The 22,632-nt window shown below is 40.4% G+C and overlaps 1 protein-coding gene across 5 annotated transcripts in view; it reads left to right on the forward strand.

The window, feature by feature from the left end:
- LOC128691092 (putative neural-cadherin 2) overlaps nucleotides 1-22,632 on the forward strand; it is an 816,602-nt gene that overhangs the window by 700,850 nt on the left and 93,120 nt on the right. The gene's annotated exons all lie outside the window — the stretch shown is intronic.

Here is a 22,632-nt window from a genome sequence, read left to right on the forward strand (position 1 = left end):
GAGGGAAACTTGGTTATAATAGAGGCCGTTAATGTTTTGTGTTTGCATTCATCCGTTGACTCTCTGCTTTTTGCACTTACTCGTAACTCGGAATGAATTGTGTTGTGTGATATCTAAATACCATTACTTAAAATAATCTCATCTGTGTATAAAGTAACAGAACGAACCAGTGAAAGCCATTATTTTGTGACTGTCAATATTGGTGAAAGGAAAATTGTGTTGGGCTTCCCATGTAAAGGATGAGGGAAGAATAGAGAGAGGCAGAGGCTACTTTAGAGAGAGAGAAACTGAAGACGAGTAAAGCTGCTGGGCTTTAAGGGGGTATAAAGGCCACCACCTCCGTTTAAAACTCCTACGTACACACAAATTCTGTAAGTATAGACTCTGTACACATAAAATCCGTTTACTCAGTCTTTGTGTATGTTCTAGTAAATCTCTGTACGCTTCGCGTCTGCATAGACATTCTTTCTGCACATATCTTTAAAGTTAGCATTCTCTGTACTCGCCAAGAATATACACCCAGTTGTCAGCCTAACCCGAAGAGACGAACATGTACACACACACACACACACACACACACACACACACACACACACACACACACACACACACACACACACACACACACACACACACATACATATTCACACACATTCACACGTGACGACACTGGAGGATAACGGGGACATGCTAACAACATGTACAATACTACGAGGAATTGACAAGGAGGACAAAGACAGGATGTTCCATAGGTGGGACACAGCAACAAGGGGTCACAGTTGGAAGTCGAAGGCTGAGATGAGTCATAGAGTTGTCAGGAAGTGGAATAGTCTGGAAAGTGATGTAGTGGAGGCAGGATCCATTTTTAGTTTTAAGAATGATAAAGCTCATAAAGCAGGGAGAAAGAGGACCTAGTAGCGACTAGTGAAGAGACGGGGCCAGGAGCTTTGAATCGACCCCTGCAACCACAATTAGGTGAGTACAATTAGGCGAGTACACACACACACACACACTAGCAAGACTCATTTTATTTATATTTATGTGAAATAAAAGCATAATATTCTCTTACATTTTAATTTTACTACTCTCCATAATCACAAACAAAATTCTCAAAGTTTAGTTTGAATTAAAAACAATAGTTTTGAAAAAAAGGCGAAAATAATTTTGGTAGTAATCCTATATATGAGTAGAACATGTATACAAATGACTCATGTGTACAACGTTCTAGAGACGTAAGTTATACATATAGTTTTAAATTTTAGATATATTTTCCCAACTCAAGCTTTGTTATGGTTCAGGCACCGCAGTAAGACTTTCCAGAGCAAGAAAGTCTCTAGAAACTGACAAAAAACAAGAAAACAGACTACGCGAGAAGATCTTGTTAAGGAGATGCAAGAGTGCGCATGCACATAGCTGTAAGGAGCATAGGTATTGTGAAATTATTCAGGATGATCCCGCGTTGAGGGGTACAAGAGGACTGAACTTGTTATAGCAGCACTCCGGGCACAGACTTGACTCTCATACTACGCTACGTAATATTCTTGCCCACCTGGCATTCGCAGTAATGGTTTCAAGTTGGAAAAAATCAGACTCAGGAAGGATATAGGAAGGTACTGTTTTTTGGTAAAAGAGTTGTGGATGAGTGGAACAAACTCCCGAGTACAGTTGTAGAGGCTAAAAAGTTGTATAATTTTAAAAATAGGTTAGATAAATACATGGTGTGGGTGGGTGTGAGTTGGACCTGACTAGCTTGTGCTACTAGGTCTGATGCCGTGCTCTTTCCTTAAGTGGAAGTGACCTGACTAGGTGGGTCATTGGGCTAAGCCAGAGGGTAACATGGACCTGCTTCGCATGGGTCAGTAGGCCTGCGGCAGTGTTCCTTCCTATGTTCTTTCTTCTTCTTATGTTCTTACCATGTTAATTTTCTTACAAGGCTTCCAGTGTTAATTTCTTGACACTTCGTGTAAACATACTACGATATTATCTTTATTTCACGTTAAGATGGGTTAGGATGAATCAGGTAACATAATCCAATGAAAAAGTATATGTGATCACAAATAAGTAAATTGAATAACGGCAGTGATGCACCTGGCAACGAGGTGGCTGAGCGTAAGCAGGAAACGTTGAAAGGTGTACGAATATCACTTGTGGTGGTACTATAGGTTACTTTTAAAGAACAAAATGGTACAATTCCATCACCGGAACAACACACAAATAACCCGCACGTAGGAGAGAGAAGCTTATGGCGATTTTTCAGTCCTACTTAGACCATTTACAAAGTCACATTAACACAAAAGAGTGAGGGAACCCTCACGTGTTAGTGTGACTTCGTAAATGGTCCAAGTCGTCGTAAGCTTCTCTCTCCTATGTGAGGGTCATTTATGTATAGCTCTCTGACCGCGGGTTCAATCCCGGCCGGGGTACGGTTTATGTATAGCTCACTTTTCGTCACGGCAGCTGGCCTACGTTCGAGTTGGCTTGCACACTTGGGTACAAGATGTATCCGGCCTTCAGGGTGTCTTTCCGGCTCTGTTGTTGTCAGTCCAAGTGGCTTATTTACCTATGCCATTTCTATGTTTACAAGTTTAGTCTATTGTATTGATGTTATTATGTTTTTGTATGCTTTAAGCCAAACGTTCCGAAATGGGGTATGCATACCCCCACGGGCACGCGAAGGGGTTTTCAAGGCGGCATGCTAGTGATTTCTTATTATTTGTTGTATTGTAATTGTCATCAGTGAACGTTTAAATTTATTTCTTTATAATAAGTATTTTATTGGCAAACGTAAGGTTCTCAAATACTGAGGCAACCTTGTTTAATATAAGAGGTATTTTATTTCTATCCTTACACAAAAGTACATCAGAGTGCATATTCTTATTGAAAAATAACAATAGTCCACGATTTCGTTAGCCATCATGTTAAATATAGTTTGTTCACAGTAACAATTTATGAATACAATACCGTTTTACAGTGAAGTTCTATTATGCTAAAATTTAGGTGAACATTATTCTATCTATATGTCTTTATCTCAGTCATTATTTGTAAAAAAATGTTTTTTACGTCTGCACAGAGAGGAACGCAGATGATGATAATACAAAACGCCGAAGGGTACACGATCGACAGTTTCAGTTTAACATGTTTATTATGTACACCATATCTACCCTGTGGGCGGTAGTCAGAAGATTACAGAGGTACATAATGGGTCCAGGGACTGGACCGCAAAGTGTTGATAGCTGAACAGGTTACAGTGGTAATGTACTATTTATATGTTTATATCTAGTCACAATCGTATTGAGTTATTTTTGCATAAGTGAATTGCGTCACACAGGTGCAAAAAAAAGTGGTAATGGTTTATTTACAGTGAGCAAAGTCAGGGTATTTTTCCAGAATCGAATGATCGACAGACGTTTGAAAAATTATTGCTTTATGGGACACGTTTGAATAATCGTAATTCTCTGTTTCCTTGAGCTTCTTTTTTTGTTTTTACCTCCGATTCTTGTACGTCATCGGCCTCCTCACCTCATCAGTTAACTTCATAATTTCACTTGGATTAAAATTCATTAATCCTTTTTTCTGTCCAAGTTTTCTTGCTGTGGTATTTCGTGTTCTTCAGTTTATTTTCTCCATTATTTTGTCCTCATCGAATCTCCTGAGTCCCACCAGCTACATTATCCACATTAACACTCTACCGATCTGTCACAGTTAAGGAATTTTTAATCAGGTGACATCATGACCCACCACTGTTAAAATGGCCTCTACGTGGATCTGACTCACACCTACCTACACTTTCTCCTTAGAGGAGTATTGTCACATGTCGAAAATAATCCTCGGAATGACTCGAAAAGGTTCTATTTAGGAAAAACACGTTGTCCAGATACAGGGTTCTTCTGTTCACTTGTGTGCTTGTACCATACAAAGTACAAAGGTTTTCAACAAACCTAATCCTATAGCTGAGAAATATGAGCTCTGATGAGAGTCTCAATTGAATTTGCTGACCTTATAAGAGAGAACACAGAGAGAGCCAATGACAGTTTGCAAGATAATAACAGGATTTTAAAGGGAGGATATAACAGAAACTAAAAAAAAAAGATAAACAGGTATATAAATAAATAACAGTAGATGCAACGACTTGGATGAAGAAGTGATGTAGGTAATATCCATACACAGTTTTATGAATAGGCATGATAGGATTCAAGAGACCAGGAACCAATAATGCCGGTCAGTTGTCGTTTAAGAAATGATGCCGGGAACCAAAACTCGTCCCCTTCAAACACAATTCGGCGAATACAACATTGAATACGTAGTTTCTCCAGTTTCACCGTCATTGCTGCCCACCCTCTCCTAAAACTGCGTATTTATAAGTCACTTTCAACAGATTCGTTCCTCCGAATATTTTCATTGCCAGTCCTCTGTATTCCTCGAGATCCCTCGAGGAGTTAATCCTAGAATCTGCTAAGCATCTCCCAGCTCAGCTGTACTGAAGCGGTGAATTTCTCGTCAAAATCTGCTATTTCGTTCTGTTTCCACTTCTACACTCCGTCGACACATTTCTTGAAAAATGTTTTCTAGCAAGGGCTGGAGAACTGGTATGGTGATACCGAATGAATGTAGATGAAAAAGAAAATGCTCAGTTCAAGACGAGAAAACTTTTCGCCACGAGTGGCTTCTCTGTTTTATGACAAAAGAAACTACTCGTGGGTACATATTTCCTTAATAAATATCTTGAAATGCGCAAACGAGTCTCTCTTCATTTTCAGCAAATTACATAATCATTGATGCAAGGTAAATAAGTGTCAAGGACGCTTATTTACCTTGCGATTTCATTGATATATATATATATATATATATATAAATATATATATATATATATATATATATATATATATATATATATATATATATATATATATATATATATATAGCAATGAAATCACGAAACAAGTGATTTTAAATCATTTACCAAACTGCGGCAGGCCAGGACTTGACCCCTAAGAATCCTGTACCGCCTCCAGAGACAGCACAATGCATGCATCACGCATAAAATACAGTGGCTGGGCAAATTCTCAGTTAACCCACAAATTGAGGAGGACGGTTGAATTGTCTAATGTTAATTCCCCACATTATTGGTTAATAGTTAGCACCGGACAAGCTTCAGTTACGCTAGAGGCCATTTAACGAAACCTCTAGTCAACAGGTGAACGGCGAATGGTATAATGAGTGATGGGTGTAAGTGAATTCATGATGCGCTCCCTAACCCATGGTTTCTGACTTTGAGGAAGCCTTGTATTTCTATGACTCTTACCTCACGTTCCCTCCCATTCCCAAGTCGGTGTACTGCACCCACTGGTTCACTGTAAGTACAATAATAATCTTAGTTTCCCTCTGTCTATTTCTTTGCCTTTCTTTAATATTTTTTATGCGTATTATTTTATCCGCTATCCTTGTTTTACGTCTAGTAAGCCAGGAGAGAGATATTTGCCTCCTAGCTGGCGCCATCTACACGAGCAGACTAACATCTTTATCTAACGCGTTTCCCAAGAGAGCCATCAACTTGCCCAACCTCCACCATCCTCTTAAAGATAATATCTATTTCTCATCTCCTGGGAAATATCCCCGAGATATCTTATATCCCGAAGCCCCCTCCTCATCCTTCCCTCCACCATTCTCTTAAAGGTAATATCTATCTCTCATCTCCTGGAAAATATCCCCGAGATATCTTATACCCCGAAGCCCCCCTACTCGTCCTTCCTACCCATCTGCCGGTCAGCGATACCTTACATGATGACTTCCCTTCCTGGACTATGGTGTGTATTTTCAGTTCCTGTCTCACCAGTGGTGGTATTTTTTGTTCCAGGGCAGCGAGAGAAAAATTTAATACCAAGTTGTCATTTTCAGAGTAGCGACAAACGACTGATTTCATTAGCGTTAATTACAAAACACGAGCACCTCCGTAATGCACCAAGAGTATTACAAATGTTGCGAAATAACCACGAGTGTATTTGTGTTTACATTCATAAAATACAAAAACACACACACATACATACAAACATGCATACATACGTGTATACAAGCATACATACATATGCATACATACATACATACAATCAAACAGGATCACATATGCATATGAATAACTGGGGTCTTGTTGACTTTGTTTATTTTGAATGGGAAATAGGCCCGGACAGACAGAATTTCAAATTAGTAATTGCAATGCACCCAAGCGCGCGCGCACGCACGCACGCACACGCAGAGACAGAGACAGGATGTTCCAGAGATGAGTCACAGAAACAAGGGGTCACGATTGGAAGCTGAAGACTCAGATGAGTCAAAGGGATGTTAGGAAGTATTTCTTTAGTCATAGAGTTGTCAGGAAGTGGAATAGTCTGGCAAGTGATGCAGTGGAGGCAGGAACCATACATAGTTTTAAGACGAGGTATGATAAAGCTCATGGAGAAAGGAGAGAGAGGACCTAGTAACAATCAGTGAAGAGACGGGGCCAGGAGCTGAGACTCGACCCCTCCAATCACAAATAGGTGAGTGTAAATAGGTTAGTACACACACGCACGCGCGCGCGCGCACACACACACACACACACACACACACACACACACACACACACACACACACACACACACACACACACCCACCCACACACACACCCACACCCACACCCACACACTCTCGCGCGCGCGCACACACACACTCCTGTTCTAAAGTAAACATAGGAGATCAAGTGACTAGGAATAACATAGGAGATCAAATGGCTAGGAATAACATAGGACGAGGATCAGGTAGGACTACAAAAGGATCTTGACAGGTTGCAAATCTCATTCAACAAATGGTTCCGGGAGTTTAACCCCTCCAAGTCATGAAGATTGCGGAAGGTTAAAGAAAACCGCGGATGGAGTACATGTTAGGTTACATGTCATCGTACGAGATAAGTCAGTCATGTTACGAGATAAAAGTGATGTTACGACATGACAGTGACGTTACATGATAATTAATTTTAAGAGATCAAGTGGCTAGGAATAGCATAGATCAAGTGGCTAGATATAACATAGGAGATCTAGTGGCTACGAATAACATAGATCAAATGGCTAGGAATAACAAAAGAGATCAAGTGGCTAGGACTAACAAAAGAGATCAAGTGGCTAGGACTAACAAAAGAGATCAAGTGGCTAGGACTGACAAAAGAGATCAAGTGGCTAGGACTAACAAAAAGATCAAGTGGCTAGGACTAACAAAAAGATCAAGTGGCTAGGACTAACAAAAGAGATCAAGTGGCTAGGACTAACAAAAGAGATCAAGTGGCTAGGACTGACAAAAGAGATCAAGTGGCTAGGACTAACAAAAGAGATCAAGTGTCTAAGACTAACAAAAAGATCAAGTGGCTAGGACTAACAAAAGAGATCAAGTGGCTAGGACTAACAAAAGAGATCAAGTGGCTAGGACTAACAAAAGAGATCAAGTGGCTAGGAATCAGTTGCGTCCCGTCGACATAAGGTGTTAATTCAACATCACTGTAAACAGAGAGAATCTTTACTACTTTTCATCCACAGTGAGTCTTCATTGGGTGGCTAATAAAGTTTGAAGTTTCTTTTAATTACCACTTTTCGACTTTCGCCTTCGTTTTCCTACCTTGATAGAAGGCAGGCCAGGAGCTGAGACTCAACACCAGCAGGCACAGCTGGGTGAATACACAGTGAAAGACGACACACCTGCATGAACTCTCACACAACGTTTCCCCTCTCATATGACATCACACCTGATGCCACACCTGATATCACTCTTGATGCTACCTGACCCCCACACCTGACCCTACACCTGATGCTACACCTGACCTCACGCCTGATGCTACACCTGATGCTATACCTGACCCCACACCTGATGCCACACCTGACATCATACTTGATGCTTCCTGGCCCCACACCTGATGCTACACCTGACTCCACACCTGATGCCTCGTCATGTAACCACATCGTAAAAATTAACACATTTTTCTCAGCGCACTCCAAACTTTCACTTGTTTTCCCTTTACAAACCTTTGCTTCATGACCTTCATGAAGTTATTCCATACAACTGCCAGGGTTGTCAGATTATCTTCATTGAGAAAGTGAATATGTAACTAGAATTATTGGTTGGAAGTTAATGTTTAGCGATTTCTGGTATTCTCTGGCACTACTCGGACACACATACGGACCTGAGACACAAATAGGGACCTCAGACATACGTAGGGACCTGAGACACAAGTAGGGACCTGAGACACAAGTAGGGACCTGAGACACAAGTAGGGACCTGAGACACAAGTAGGGACCTGAGACACAAGTAGGGACCTGAGACACAAGTAGGGACCTCAGACACAAGTAGGGACCTCAGACACAAGTAGGGACCTCAGACACAAGTAGGGACCTCAGACACAAGTAGGGACCTCAGACACAAGTAGGGACTTGTGAGCAGCTGGGCTTTGGTGCCTAAGTTGAAATGCAGGCAACTAACACCACCAGTCTGTGTTACCATGGTCTTAACCAGGAGTTCGGATCTGAGACTTGTCCGCGCGGTGATGAACCCAGAGATCATCTACACATAGTATTTGGGGTTCAGCTTTACATTGTTCTAGATTATGGAGCAAAACTCTCCTCCAGGCTGAGGGACTGACCACCTCAAAATTACGTCTTCAAGGGTGATTGACTGATTACATCGCCTTTACATCTCTACTGCTTCTGCTGCCTCCTCTGTACTCGACTGAAGATGCCTACTGTGTAAGTGAAACGATTCGGAATAAAGATGCCTAACTGTTGCACACGTGTCTTGTCGACTAGTCTATAGATAGACTCTACCTAATTCTCCTGATCTGGTACTAAAACTCGCCACTCTCCGTCTGTACCCAGGCCTGGATTGTGTCCTTGATATACTACTATAGATTAAAATTGGCTGGAGTAGTGTGTGTCTGGTGTTATCTTGATGAAGGGTGCTTTGATGCGAGTGAAGGGCCCTTGATCCAAGAAACTGCAGCTACTCTTTCCTTCCTCGGATCAAGTCTGATTGCCTCTCATTCCTAAGCTTTATACGACCTTCACGAGTTTAGTATTTTTTCTCACGAGTATAATATCACCAAATGTGAGAGTATTAGTTTATCGTGAGTTTGATGACGTGATTGGTTTTGATTTGGGTTAATTTTAGCTTGGATCTAAATAGCGTGCTGCTACAACAGCAGCAGATTGTAGATTGTATAAAAACATCCCAATATACCCTTGTTCAGTAAAATGTGTGTGTGTGTGTGTGTGTGTGTGTGTGTGTGTGTGTGTGTGTGTGTGTGTGTGTGTGTGTGTGTGTGTGTGTGTTGGATATTTGTGTTTATGAACCTTCCCTTTCAGGAGACCGCCGAATGTCTTGGAAATTGCAAACTTTTCTTACAGAGTTAACCGTACTTTTCAGAGGATAGAGGTGGGCTGAAGTGCTAAAGAATCAAGTCATTCACTGGTTCTGGAGTCACTAACACAGACTCAGTGAGAAGAAAACGTTCATGTTGAAACTCATTATTGATTATTGTTGTGGATATTATTATCCGTTGGCAACTGGTCTTCCCGAATTACAATACAACTATTACTTCCCCTTTCTTATCCCCCCACCCTCTCTAGTGGAGAGTCTATCTTAGAGTTCACTTTCTTACCAGAACTTTTCCTTTTCTTAACATTTCCTTCTAATTATCTTTCCTTAAATCACCATTTTCCTTTTTTTCTTCTTGCAACATCTTTAACATTCCACCTCCTTGTTTTTTTTCAAAATACTTCCTTCCCTGTTCTTACAACCTCCTTCTCTGTCCTTATTGCCTCCTACAGTTTCCTTACCACCACCACCTTCCCTCTCATGACCACTACCATGACTGTCCTTACAACCCCCTTCTCTTTCCTCACCAACACCTCCATTTTCCCCACCTCCTCCTTTTCCTAGCAGCCACTTCCACGTAAAAACCCCACTTGTGTTCAAGCGGTATATTTCAAACTGTCTGTTCCCCTTGATGGCTACTCGAACAAGAGACAGGCAACTGCTTTGGTCAAAGGACACACTGTTTTGTTTTTCCTTTCTCTAACTTACACAGCTCAGCTTCACTCTGCACTCTGAAGACCTCCAACCTCGATATATGCTTTTGTAAATAAAAAAAATTATATATATATATAATATATATATATATACATATTTTTTTTTGCCTGCCACTTGTTTGGGTTTAGTACAAACAGGAATTTGATCGCTACTGGAGCGATAAGAGATTTATACTTGTTGAATCTCGCCGAGGTAGAAGGGAAAGCCGGAAAAAAAACAGATCAAACTGGGACCAAAGTGAATACCTACAAAGGCGAGCAGAGACAAGGAAGCACCTAGGAAAAGAAAATCTTGGTCAGAATATTATGTTATTCTCTCTCTCTCTCACTAAAGAAGAGGGTTACTTAAAATAAATACTATGCCACCGTCACTAATATACCATCCTGGCCATTCCAGAAAACTTTACGATACAACAGCGATTACACTAGAACTCCATCGAAATGCTCCTCCTCGCGTTGCACTGCTTGTTTCTTTAAGGCCAGAGGAGGAGCCTTGATGCTGGTGAACCAAGGAACTAAAGCTTTCACTGTCTTCCCATGAATAAATCCTGAAAATCTCCCATTGTCCAGAAATTGCATGACTTTTCCAGGTTTAGCACTTGTCTAGTGAATACGGCTCACTCACCATGGGTTCTAACACCAACTCATCGTGCTTTGTTTGCAATTATATTATTATGATTTCGTGAGTCATGATTTGTTACTTGTGGCAGACACTCGTGAAAGCCACGAGTGTCTGCCACTAGTAATGGCAGACACTTACGGAAGTTAATTATAAAAGTAAGTTACGGGCCCCGATTATACAGCATGTTAAGATCTGCTATAAAGCTAAATTCGCTGTAAAGTGGAACATAGCCTTTTTTTCACTGTCAAATGCACATAGCCTGATAACATGAGCAATTGAGCTAGGCTTGAAAAATGCATATACTGTACACATTACTAACCTAAAAATATTTTCGTCCTTAGTCTATAGTAAGTGGTAAATATATTTATTGTATGAAGTCTGAATAAATGAAGAATGGGTATTAAAAACCGCTGCATTAGCGAAACACTGTAAAATGAAGAGCTGTAAAGCGGGGTCCGCCTGTATTTCAGTCTGTCTTTTCCTAAGAAATTGACGAACTGAGAAGCGTTAGGAAACGAACGCTGTATTATAAGAAAGTTTGGACTGCCTCTCACCAGAGCCTCCATAAGAATAAAACCTGGAAACCCTGTTGAAGCTTCCAGTAATACTAGTGAACGTTGATCCACTTTAAAAACATTGGAAAATGGGTATTTTACTCGTGTGATGGCGATGTCAGAGAATGGTGATGTTACACGATAAGATGTTGCAGGAGAATTCAAGCGGACGAGGATCAGGTAGGACTACAAAAGGATTTGGACAGGTTGCAAATCTGGTTCAACAAATGGTTCCGGGAGTTTAACCCCTCCAAGTCATGAAGATTGTGGAAGGTCAAAGAAAACCGCCGCGGAGTACATGTTAGGTTACATATCATCTTACGAGATAAGTCAGTCATGTTACGAGATAAAAGTGATGTTACGACATGACAGTAACGTTACATGATAATTAATTTTAAGAGATTAGTGTATATCACTGAGATGAGCATGACGTTATGAGATAAGAAATGTTGGATAAAGGAGATGTTACAAATTAAGTCATATTAAAAAATGAAAAATGAAAGTAATATATATATATATATATATATATATATATATTATATATATATATATATATATATATATATATATATATATATATATATATACTCGCACTGTATGTAATGGACCCCTGCGTGGAGCTGGATTTACATGCTCCATAAACCAGACTTACTGCAGAGGACGAGGCTCTTTCTGCTTTCTCTTGGCACATTGTTTTGATGTGAAGGAAAATTGGCATGGGGAGGAGGAGGAGGAGGAGTAGGAGTAGGAGTAGTAGGAGTAGGAGTTTACCTGGAGTTTACCTGGAGAGAGTTCCGGGGGTCAACGCCCCCGCGGCCCGGTCTGTGACCAGGCCTCCTGGTGGATCAGAGCCTGATCAACCAGGCTGTTGCTGCTGGCTGCACGCAAACCAACGTACGAGCCACAGCCCGGCTGATCAGGAACTGACTTTAGGTGCTTGTCCAGTGCCAGCTTGAAGACTGCCAGGGGTCTGTTGGTAATCCCCCTTATGTGTGCTGGGAGGCAGTTGAACAGTCTCGGGCCCCTGACACTTATTGTATGGTCTCTTAACGTGCTAGTGACACCCCTGCTTTTCATTGGGGGGATGTTGCATCGTCTGCCAAGTCTTTTGCTTTCGTAGTGAGTGATTTTCGTGTGCAAGTTCGGTACTAGTCCCTCTAGGATTTTCCAGGTGTATATAATCATGTATCTATCCCTCCTGCGTTCCAGGGAATACAGGTTTAGGAACCTCAAGCGCTCCCAGTAATTGAGGTGTTTTATCTCCGTTATGCGCGCCGTGAAAGTTCTCTGTACATTTTCTAGGTCGGCAATTTCACCTGCCTTGAAAGGTGCTGTTAGTGTGCAGCAATATTCCAGCCTAGGTAGAACAAGTGACCTGAAGAGTGTCATCATGGGCTTGGCCTCCCTAGTTTTGAAGGTTCTCATTATCCATCCTGTCATTTTTCTAGCAGATGCGATTGATACAATGTTATGGTCCTTGAAGGTGAGATCCTCCGACATGATCACTCCTAGGTCTTTGACGTTGGTGTTTCGCTCTATTTTGTGGCCAGAATTTGTTTTGTACTCTGATGAAGATTTAATTTCCTCATGTTTACCATATCTGAGTAATTGAAATTTCTCATCGTTGAACTTCATATTGTTTTCTGCAGCCCACTGAAAGATTTGGTTGATGTCCGCCTGGAGCCTTGCAGTGTCTGCAATGGAAGACACTGTCATGCAGATTCGGGTGCCGACACCGAACAAATTTGTTCCCACAAGGAACAATGTAAATCAGATTAGTCTGTTTCAGACCACCAAAAATACACTTGCAAAAGCATTTACAAAAATACACTTACATAATTGATAGAGTTGGGAGCTGTTTGAAACTCGAGGTACCCCTGTATATATACTATAGTCTTTCAAGGTGTGTTTGTGTTTTGGTACGTGTGTGGGGGAGGGGTAACATAGTGCCATGACCAGCACTGTGGATGTGGTTTTTGCCTTGTTTTTGGGCTATCTGCACGAAAACTCGTTGACTGCTACTAGTAGCATAACTCCTGTATTTCCAATAGGGTTTCCTTATCATATACCTTTTCTGAATCCATAAATGCAACAAACAGTTCTTTACTCTTGAATACGGGTCCTCCATCACAAATCCGGCATCATTGGGACCTGTAGTGTGCCGGATTACTGAGTTTGCCGAATTACAGAGTGGTTAGGTTAGAATACACTTAATAAAATTAACCAACTTGACTTACACAGTTCATTGAACAGGAGTAGTAGGAGTAGTAGTAAAAGGAAGACAAGGATGAAAAAGAAGAGGCGGATGAGTAGGGACAGTAACAGGAGAAAGATAAAGCGCTAAATAGGAACTGGTATCACGTCCACAGGAAAATACGGAATTAATTAATAAATGGACAATGTGGGACTGAGGAAAGTGGTGACGCTGGTCCATTCCTCTTCAATACAACTATCATAGCTACATTATTACTATCCATGGTCACATAACTATTATACTCTTATATAACCATTGCTGCCCGTGATGAATGCAACTCTTATTGCTGTACAAGCAATACTCTCAAAAAATGGTTATAATCATAACCATAATTCTTAGTGGTGGGCCGGTAAGCCAGCTGAAGGCCTCGGTCAGATGACCAGAAGCTCCAGCGGCAGGTTATTATATGACTAAGACGCGCGTCAAGAAACACTTGTCCTGTTTCTGACAAATCTTACCTAACCTAACGCCGTCCATGGTTTAGGGTAGTTTATGAACTCCTCGGGTCCAGCAACCACAGCTCAACCATACACAAGCATTAATATGAAAGTGGTATACAATACCGACAGGTTGATAAGACACATGTAATTCTTCAGTCGAGTACAGAAGTTAGCAGAAGCAGTAGAGATGTGAAGACTGTCATCAGTCCATCACCCTTGAAGTCGTAGTTTTGAGGTGGTCAGTCCCTCAGCCCGGAGAAGAGTTTTGCTCCATAGAAGCAAAACTCATATTATATCGTCTTCACGTTTCTACTGCTTCTGCTAACTCTTCTGTACTCGACTGAAGAAGCCCCATATGTAGGCGAAACGTTTCGGAAGATACCTAACTATTGCACATCTGTTAGGTAAATGGACACAAGTGTAACTGATGTGACATTTATCTGTGTAGTAGTTGTAATACTAGTGGTGGTAGTAGTAGTTGTAATACTAGTGGTGGTAGTAGTTGTAATACTAGTGGTGGTAGTAGTAGTTGTAATACTAGTGGTGGTAGTAGTAGTTGTAATACTAGTGGTGGTAGTAGTAAATACTAGTGGTAGTAGTAGTACTAGTGGTGGTAGTAGTAGTAGTACTAATGGTGGTGGTAGTAGTACTAGTGGTAGTACTAGTGGTGGTAGTAGTTGTAATACTAGTGGTAGTAGTACTAGTGGTGGTGGTAGTAGTTGTAATACTAGTGGTGGCAGTAGTAGTACTAGTCGTGGTAGTAGTAGTTGTAATACTAGTGGTGGTAGTAGTAGTTGTAATACTAGTGGTAGTAGTAGTAGTTGTAATACTAGTGGTGGTAGTAGTAGTTGTAATACTAGTGGTGGTAGTAGTAGTTGTAATACTAGTGGTGGTAGTAGTAGTTGTAATACTAGTGGTGGTAGTAGTAGTTGTAATACTAGTGGTGGTAGTAGTAGTTGTAATACTAGTGGTGGTAGTAGTTGTAATACTAGTGGTGGTAGTAGTAGTTGTAATACTAGTGGTGGTAGTAGTAGTTGTAATACTAGTGGTGGTAGTAGTAGTTGTAATACTAGTGGTGGTAGTAGTAGTTGTAATACTAGTGGTGGTAGCAGTAGTTGTAATACTAGTGGTGGTAGTAGTAGTTGTAATACTAGTGGTGGTAGTAGTAGTTGTAATACTAGTGGTGGTAGTAGTTGTAATACTAGTGGTAGTAGTTGTAATACTAGTGGTAGTAGTAGTAGTAGTTGTAATACTAGTGGTAGTAGTAGTAGTTGTAATACTAGTGGTAGTAGTAGTAGTTGTAATACTAGTGGTAGTAGTAGTTGTAACACTAGTGGTAGTAGTAGCAGTAGTTGTAATACTAGTGGTAGTAGTAGTAGTTGTAATGCTAGTGGTAGTAGTAGTTGTAATACTAGTGGTAGTAGTAGTACTAGTGGTGGTAGTAGTAGTTGTAATACTAGTGGTAGTAGTAGTACTAGTGGTGGTAGTAGTAGTTGTAATACTAGTGGTAGTAGTAGTACTAGTGGTGGTAGTAGTAGTTGTAATACTAGTGGTAGTAGTAGTAGTTGTAATACTAGTGGCAGCAGTAGTTGTAATACTAGTGGTGGTAGTAGTAGTAATACTAGTGGTGGTAGCAGTAGTTGTAATACTAGTGGTGGTAGCAGTAGTTGTAATACTAGTGGTGGTGGTAGTAGTAGTTGTAATACTAGTGGTGGTGGTAGTAGTAGTTGTAATACTAGTGGTGGCAGTAGTAGTACTAGTCGTGGTAGTAGTAGTTGTAATACTAGTGGTGGTAGTAGTAGTTAATACTAGTGGTAGTAGTAGTAGTACTAGTGGTGGTAGTAGTACTAGTCGTGGTAGTAGTAGTTGTAATACTAGTGGTGGTAGTAGTAGTTAATACTAGTGGTGGTAGTAGTAAATACTAGTGGTGGTAGTAGTAGTTGTAATACTAGTGGTGGTAGTAGTAGTTGTAATACTAGTGGTGGTAGTAGTAGTTGTAATACTAGTGGTGGTAGTAGTAGTTGTAATACTAGTGGTGGTAGTAGTAGTTGTAATACTAGTGGTGGTAGTAGTAGTTGTAATACTAGTGGTGGTAGTAGTAGTTGTAATACTAGTGGTAGTAGTTGTAATACTAGGGGTGGTAGTAGTAGTTGTAATACTAGTGGTAGCAGTAGTTGTAATACTAGTGGTAGTAGTAGTTGTAATACTAGTGGTGGTAGTAGTAGTAATACTAGTTGTAGTAGTTGTAATACTAGTGGTGGTAGTAGTAGTTGTAATACTAGTGGTGGTAGTAGTAGTTGTAATACTAGTGGTGGTAGTAGTAGTTGTAATACTAGTGGTGGTAGTAGTAGTTGTAATACTAGTGGTGGTAGTAGTAGTTGTAATACTAGTGGTGGTAGTAGTAGTTGTAATACTAGTGGTGGTAGTAGTAGTTGTAATACTAGTGGTGGTAGTAGTAGTTGTAATACTAGTGGTGGTAGCAGTAGTTGTAATACTAGTGGTGGTAGTAGTAGTTGTAATACTAGTGGTGGTAGTAGTAGTTGTAATACTAGTGGTGGTAGTAGTAGTTGTAATACTAGTGGTGGTAGTAGTAGTTGTAATACTAGTGGTGGTAGTAGTAGTTGTAATACTAGTGGTGGTAGTAGTAGTTGTAATACTAGTGGTGGTAGTAGTAGTTGTAATACTAGTGGTGGTAGTAGTAGTTGTAATACTAGTGGTGGTAGCAGTAGTTGTAATACTAGTGGTGGTAGCAGTAGTTGTAATACTAGTGGTGGTAGCAGTAGTAGTTGTAATACTAGTGGTGGTAGTAGTAGTTGTAATACTAGTGGTGGTAGTAGTAGTTGTAATACTAGTGGTGGTAGCAGTAGTTGTAATACTAGTGGTAGTAGTAGTTGTAATACTAGTGGTGGTAGCAGTAGTTGTAATACTAGTGGTGGTAGCAGTAGTTGTAATACTAGTGGTGGTAGTAGTAGTTGTAATACTAGTGGTGGTAGCAGTAGTTGTAATACTAGTGGTGGTAGTAGTAGTTGTAATACTAGTGGTGGTAGCAGTAGTTGTAATACTAGTGGTGGTAGTAGTAGTTGTAATACTAGTGGTGGTAGCAGTAGCTGTAATACTAGTGGTGGTAGCAGTAGCTGTAATACTAGTGGTGGTAGCAGTAGTTGTAATACTAGTGGTGGTAGTAGTAGTTGTAATACTAGTGGCAGCAGTAGTTGTAATACTAGTGGTGGTAGTAGTAGTTGTAATACTAGTGGTGGTAGTAGTAGTTGTAATACATGTGGTAGAAAAATCAACTTTTACATGAGTAAAAAGGTTATGAAAGCTTATGGCTTGGGTAGCTCCTGGAGAGCGAAACGTTGCTGCAATATAATGTCACATTAGTTGCACTTGTGTCCTTTTACGTAACATATTGTTGGTAATTCCAACATTATTGCACATCTGTCTTACCATACACATGTCTTTAATTTATATTACCCAGTAGAATTCATTTTTACCTTTATCCCCTTTTAGATTATTATTGTTTATTATTATTATTATTATTATTATTATTATTATTATTATTATTATTATTATTATTATTATTATTATTATTATTAGATACAGCACTGAAAGCCGGTTTTAGATGTGGGAGGCTTAAATCCTTACCCATAGTTCTCCACCACTAACAATAATTAAGTTATGAAACAAGTGGTCATAGTGTTGCCATAATGTGGTCATAGTGTTGCCACAATGTGGTCATAGTGTTGCCACAATGTACAATTAGGACTAATGATGCCACTCGTGACGAAATGTTTTCTTTAATAAATGTCCTGAACTGAGGACAAATATTCCTTCTTATTATTGTTCATGCTGATATCGTGCAGTTAAAATATATTTGGGAATATTACTTTGGTAAGTGTTTGTCCAGGCGTTTAACAACCAATTCACAGTTTGCAACACTAATAAAATTGCTAGTCAGACTGAAAAGTTGTCAGTTTACATGATGCAATGATTTAATCCCAGATTTAAGAATTAAAGGATTTTTGGCTGGTGATGAACAGGTGACAATGCAGCCTCAATGACCCTCGTGTAGTAGACAGACTTCAAGCCCCGTTAAATCAGAAGGGGGCGTAAAGTCTGTCTTTAATAAATCGATTTGAAGTTTGTCTACATTAGTGTGTTTCAGTCGGATCCTTTGCTTACTTTTGACGTGATATGGCCGGTTTAGTCTATAGCTTTATAATAGAATAAACTGTAGGCAAGCTTAGCATTTAATGTTTCATTACATCAATAAAAGGAAACAGAGTAAGACATTTTGGCTGCCATGAGACTATGAAACAGATTAATAATTGATGAAGAATTATACACATATATATCATCTGGTCATCTTTATTGTAGACGTTTCGCCATCCAGTGGCTTTATCAATATAAATTCAAGGACATAATAGGAAGAAAGTAGAGCTATGTACACAAGATTAGGAAATCAGTCCTCAGCCTTGGAGGTGGTGAAGAGCACCGTAGTTGTGATAAGTCTGAAGCACAGGCATGAAGATTGGTGTTTATATACTGACTTCAGGTGAGGGTCATGCGTCTAATTCTTCATCCTGTCAGTTTGTAGTTTTGATCATTTATTTCACTTACACGATAATTGGTTTAAAAAATCTTAGCTTCATTTAAAAGAAATATTCTAGTGTTCGTGGACCTACAGGCTTCCAACATCCTAAATTCAACGCCAAAACCCGTGTGGGTCATTAAGCACAAGGAGTGCTGAAGGCTCGATCCTCTGTTCGCTAATCCGCCTGTAAATGAAAAAATGTGACTCGCTAGTAAAGGGTAATGCAGAGATAAACAGGCGTGATATCAAACAGGAATATATTATACGGTCATATGAAAACGGTAAAGCCGTAGGAGCATACAGGGTTGATTTAGAAAAGGGGGTATAATAGCTCCCACTGCTGTGATCTAGCACACTTCACAGGCATAGAGGCACTCCGTCTTCCAATACAGGATGTGAAGCATAAAGCCATGGCAGTTGAAGAATAACACAAGTGGTAGAGAGAGCTAGACAGCGTAACCCTTTATTATAACCACGTATCGTTCAAGTGAAACTTTTTAAAGCTCCCCGTGATCGAAAAGTCACGGGGAGCATAATTTTTTTTCGTCCAGTGAGTCAAACTCTGGTTCAGAAACTTAAGTCGTCTTCCAACTGTAACTCGAGGGTGAGAAGACTTTCCACAAGTTTGACAACCTATTACTCGAGGCTAAACTTTGCGTTATGAGCTACACAGAGCCAGTAATATGGGTCTTGTTCTTCCTTCTTGTGCTGCCGTCAAGACCAGAAAAACATACTAATATTCAGGAATATCTGCCTTTACTACTACTACTACTACTACTACTACTCTCTCTCTCTCTCTCTCTCTCTTTCTCTCTCTCTCACACACACACACACACACACACACACATCATATACCTTAACAAAGAATCATTAGGTACTCTATACTCGTCCGTTTCATCTATTAGAGAATAAGCTTAGATGTCCAGCTAAGAAAGCAAGTTTCAGAACTAGAGAATGTCCAAAGGTTTGGAACGAGACCGGTCCCGGAGAGGAGAAAAATTAACTATGAGGAGAACTATAAAAATATGTAAATCTTATAGGAGGAGGCAAACTCCATACACAATTTCAAGAGTAGATATGATAGGGTCTGAGAGACCAGGAAATATTAGAAACCAGCTTTAACTGAAGTTAATGGGAAGGGAAAGGAGGTGTATCTCCACCCCAGCAAACTGAACTCTGTGAGTACAGTATCTCTGCGAGTATAGTTCTGTGAGTATAACTATGTAAGCAGAACTCTGAGTACCCAAACACATCGCCTAAGTCCTAATGTACTGCAGTACTAGTGTCACTAAAACTAACGTGAGTGAGATATCTTATGCCTCACGTACACTGCAGTACTGCGGTCACCAGGACTGATGCGGGAGAGAGAAAGAGAGAGATTAAGAGAGAGAGGGAGAGGAAGAGGGAGGGAGAGATGGAGGGAGGGAGGATAATGGGGACATCATGGCTCTCCAACAAGCGTCTCTGCCAAAAAATTAGCCATCGTTCCTGTGTTTGCCGCTACATTTTCCAACATCTGAGGGAACAAAAAACAGAATCTAAGAGGGAAAAATTGACTTTTAGATGCTATATCCTGGTGCATCAGGGAGGCAGTTCCGGGCCTGGGGCCAGAACCATCTTTATGAATTCGACGGATCATCTCTCATTTTTTTTTTTTCTTTTTATTCTTGTGTCCCATCTCTTACCCCCTCAAGCTTTTATATTTTTTTTGGGGGGTGGGGAGGGGTGTTGTTCCATCTCTTGGTCTCTCAGTGTTCGGTTTTCTCTCTCTCGTCACTCCTGCTGTTCGTTTTTTTTCGCCCATCTGATGTTCGGTTTGCCGTCTCTTGCCCACTTGCTGTTCTGTTTTTGTATCTCTTATTCTCCTGCTGTTTGTTTATCCATCTCTCGTTATCCTTCTGTTTGGTTTTCAGTGTCTTGGCCTTCTGTTGTTTGCATGTCAATATTTTTCCTCTTATTCGTTTATCTGTTGTCCTATGGTATTTTTTTAAGTGAACACACACACACACACACACACACACACACACACACACACACACACACACACACACACACACACATATATATATATATATATATATATATATATATATATATATATATATATATATATATATATATATAAACTGTTTTTATGCACACCAGAACTTGTGTTTTATATTTTAAGTTTAACTGTAAAGTATATGAGTGCAGAGTACAGTTGTGAGGTACACACATTCAGTATAGAATATGGCGTCAGCGCAGAGTATATTCTTCAGTGAAAAACATATTTTAAAGGAAAAATAAATTCATACACTGCACACTGAAATGACTTCGAAACTCCAAGAAAACAACCTGCTGCGCAGGCGGAACGTTTCAGCAATAAAGATACCCAAGCGTTGCACACGTGTCTTATTCATCGGAATACAGATTTTACTAAGGATCACTCGGCTTGACATTTACAATGCGCCTCCATTCCGCCAGTTGCCTTTTATTGCGGCTGTATGCTGGTGATGTTTAAGCCAGAGGATGCAGCTCTGTCTTCCTATATATCGTCGCTTCAACCGGCTGTGATAAGCTCCTGTGTGATGCGATAAGAACCATTGCAGCCATTGCTTTGGTCTGGCTGGCTTACTTTCCCGTCTGGTATTGAATTTCTCAAGATGCGGAGAAATGCGACAGTAGCTTCTTGGCTTGTTAGTTACCGTTTGTCAAAAGCACTTCTTGGTTTATGTGTGTGTGTGTCTGTGTTTCTGTATGTGGTCTTTCTTTTTTAATTTACATCCTTCTATTCCTTCTTTTTCATTGCTCTCTACTTTTTCTTTTTCATTTCTTTCTGTCCCCTACTCAGTGTGACCTTGGATGAGTCGACGACCTCTTCTAGACGTCTGGGTCTCTCTTGTGATGTGTAATTGGGAAACAGGAATGTGCCTTGGCCTTGGTCCTTTCGCATTTGACACATCACTGCATTGCGTTATGTTAATTTCTTGCTGCACTTAGCTTAGACATTTAATGTTCGGGTAGATATTACATTCCATACAGGCGTAAATTTCCCCTTACCTCAGTACTCTGAGAAGGTAGGCTGATAGGGACTTGGGTAGAGAGGCTGGTAGGTAGGTAGAAAGGTACGTACTCATTCTCAGTTTCAGTTAAGTGAACATTAAACCTTTAGCATTCCTTAAGCTGGATAACCCACAGGGTTATATCGTTTTACAGAAAAATAAATTATATTTCCTTGCACGATATTATAGATATATAGCTTAAAATTGCCGGTGTAAAATAGTAACAGCAGTGGCAACAGCAGTGGCAACAGCAGTGGCAACAGCAGTAGCAACAGCAGTGGCAACAGCAGTGGCAACACCAGTAGCAATAGCAACAGCAGTAGCAACAGCAGTAGCAACAGCAGCAGCAACAACAGTAGCAACAACAATAGCAACAGCAGTAGCAACAACAGTGGCAACAACAATAGCAACAGCAGTAGCAACAACAGTGGCAATAGCAGTAGCAATAGCAGCAGCAGTGGCAACAGCAGTAGCAACAACAGTAGCAACAGCAGTAGCAACAGCAGCAGCAACAACAGTAGCAACAACAATAGCAACAGCAGTAGCAACAACAGTGGCAATAGCAGTAGCAATAGCAACAGCAACAGCAGTAGCAATAGCAGTAGCAATAGCAGCAGTAGCAACAACAGTGGCAACAGCAGTAGCAACAGCAGTAGCAACAGCAGTAGCAACAGCAGTAGCAACAGCAGTAGCAACAGCAGTAGCAGTAGCAACAGCAGTAGCAACAACAGTAGCAGTAGCAACAACAGTAGCAGTAGCAACAGCAGTAGCGACATATGCAAAGTTGAAATGTTAGTCCGTGCGTTAAGTAATAAACATTTTTTTTCATAGTCTGTAGGGCGGAATGTCACGTAATATCTGGTGTACGAAGCTATGTGACGTTTTACAGTTTACTCCCGCATCAGGAGCTACAGGTGCTCCGCAGCATAGATGAAGAGCTGTACCATTTCATGTAACTGGAGGCGTGCAACCCGTGACAAGTAAATAAATTAGTGTTGAGCATATTGGCAAACAAAATATGTACTAC

The sequence above is a fragment of the Cherax quadricarinatus genome, chromosome 27 (assembly GCF_038502225.1).
Source record: "Cherax quadricarinatus isolate ZL_2023a chromosome 27, ASM3850222v1, whole genome shotgun sequence".
Lineage (NCBI taxonomy): Eukaryota > Metazoa > Arthropoda > Malacostraca > Decapoda > Parastacidae > Cherax > Cherax quadricarinatus.